Genomic DNA, 1,944 nt, shown 5'->3' with positions numbered 1-1,944 from the left:
ATCCACCCACCCACTGGCAAGCGCTAGAACGGATATTGGAGGGTGTGTGCGTTGGTTTTATGTCCACTGTGTGGACATGTGAGTATGTAAATGTGTTGTGGCAATGTATAGTGGTGGTACGCATTAATAGGCGTGTCGGCCATAGCCCAGTGTAGACGGCCATCTTAGGCTGAAAGCACCATATCCCGTCTGCTCTGTGAAGTTAAGCAGCCTCAAGCTCGGGTAGTACTCGGGTGGGTGACCACCGGGGAAGTCCGGGTGCTGTCTACTTTTTGCTTTTACTTGAGCTTTCACTTTACTTTTATCCAATCTGAAGCATGGTCTAGACGTGTTTTTTCACGCCGAGTCCGAATATCGAGGTTAGAAAGTCCAATTCGGACCCTAACCCCTTCATATATGGCAAAACGTAAAATTGCACTTTTGTTTTTGCTTTTTATGAAGGGGATGTGGAACCTTTAGAAGTGGTCTCAAGGGTGTTCTAGGGGTACTTTGTGGTGCTCTTTCACGTGGACATGTCGGAGCCTGCGACATGTCAACGGAAACCTGCCAAATCGTATACTCTATTTTTAACCACTTTCAAACGTGTGTTTGGGGGCAAAGCCGTGGTGCGTGCCCCGGCTAACTCCAAGGGCTAGACGTAGTTTTTCACGTAGAATCCGAATATCGGGGTTAGAAAGTCCAGTTTGGACTTTTTATGCAAAATGTACCGAAAATAAAAGGTCCATTTGGGACATGGATCGGACATAGCCCTATGTAAAATCACACGGCGGATCCATTGCCGCAATCAGAATTGGGCTATCTCTTACCGTTCCCAAGTTATTAGACCAAACGTGTGCAACTTAATGAAGAAGTGTGTTTTAAGGTGGTTTTGGCCCCTTTTTTTCCCCTCCAGCTGGATCTGGCCTGCAGACGATACGGGAAAAGTTGGCGCATATGTCCGCACGAGTGACCCCAAAGTTACAGCGATCATCTCCCAGTGGTTGCCGAGTTATTGCATTTTCCGTGACGCCAAAATCGGCCATTTTCGCCGAGTTGCAGGGCCAAAAACTCGGGTTTTGCTTCATTTGGGCGTTGTATGGCCCTACAAATCCAGGAAGCAAATGAGGCTGCCATGTGAAAAAACTGTACTAGGGGTGCTTTGATGCGCTCTTTCTCGTGGTCAAGTCAGATTTTGGCTATATTCAAATGCCTTGTCAAGAAACACTTTTTTCGACCTAAAAATCGACCTTTTCGAGACCTCAAAAGTAGCCATTTCACTAATCGATTCTCTATTTTGCTTATAACGTCAAAAGTACCGGGCCGATTGCCGCGGATTTTAGTGCGATCGGCTTAGAATTGCACGACGAAAAAAAGTCTCCATACATGCATAGGTCGGTTTCTAACAACTTATTGACTTGCATCTTCTTTTTTTTTGGTTTCCAGGACTTCCGCTGAACTTCCAACTCCACTCGGGTTTCCACTTCGAAAAAAAAACTGTCATCCAAACACAAAAGAGGAACTTCTACTTGGATCTAGTCGACAAAAAATATACCACCGGATGCGGAAAAGTGTGCTGATTACAAATCTCAAAACAATCTTCGCCTTTTTTTGTTTCTACCATATGTTAACATGTTTTTTGTACATAACTATCTTAAGATTTGACAAATCGACGGATATCGACATATAGGCAGACGTGTTTTTGCATCGCCGACATGATGGTAAAAGGGGCAACCGCCAATTCCCAACCGTTCCCAAGTTATAAGGGTTTAACCACCTTTAAAAACGCTGCTTTAGCGACGACATACCCTCCGTTTTCGCCCAAATTCATGCCTTCTTTGCTTCATAACTCGGCACAGACGCAGCTTTTTTGGTTCGCACCACAAGGCAATTTTTTTCCTTTTTTTAAGAACGCATCAAAAACAACGTTTTCTTATAATAGTATGGTATACAAAAAGTGCAATCCTG

General features: G+C 44.4%; 1 non-coding gene across 1 annotated transcript; it reads left to right on the top strand.

The window, feature by feature from the left end:
* Window positions 1–155: 155 nt before the first annotated feature.
* Window positions 156–272, top strand: H257_19264. The gene has a single exon (XR_717106.1). It is a non-coding gene; the product is annotated as a 5S ribosomal RNA (ribosomal RNA).
* The last annotated feature ends 1,672 nt before the right edge of the window (window positions 273–1,944 follow it).

Source organism: Aphanomyces astaci, assembly GCF_000520075.1.
Source record: "Aphanomyces astaci strain APO3 unplaced genomic scaffold supercont1.444, whole genome shotgun sequence".
Classification (NCBI taxonomy): domain Eukaryota; phylum Oomycota; class Saprolegniomycetes; order Saprolegniales; family Verrucalvaceae; genus Aphanomyces; species Aphanomyces astaci.
Note: the sequence above shows the minus strand (reverse complement) of the source record. Positions and strands in the feature narration are given on the sequence as shown.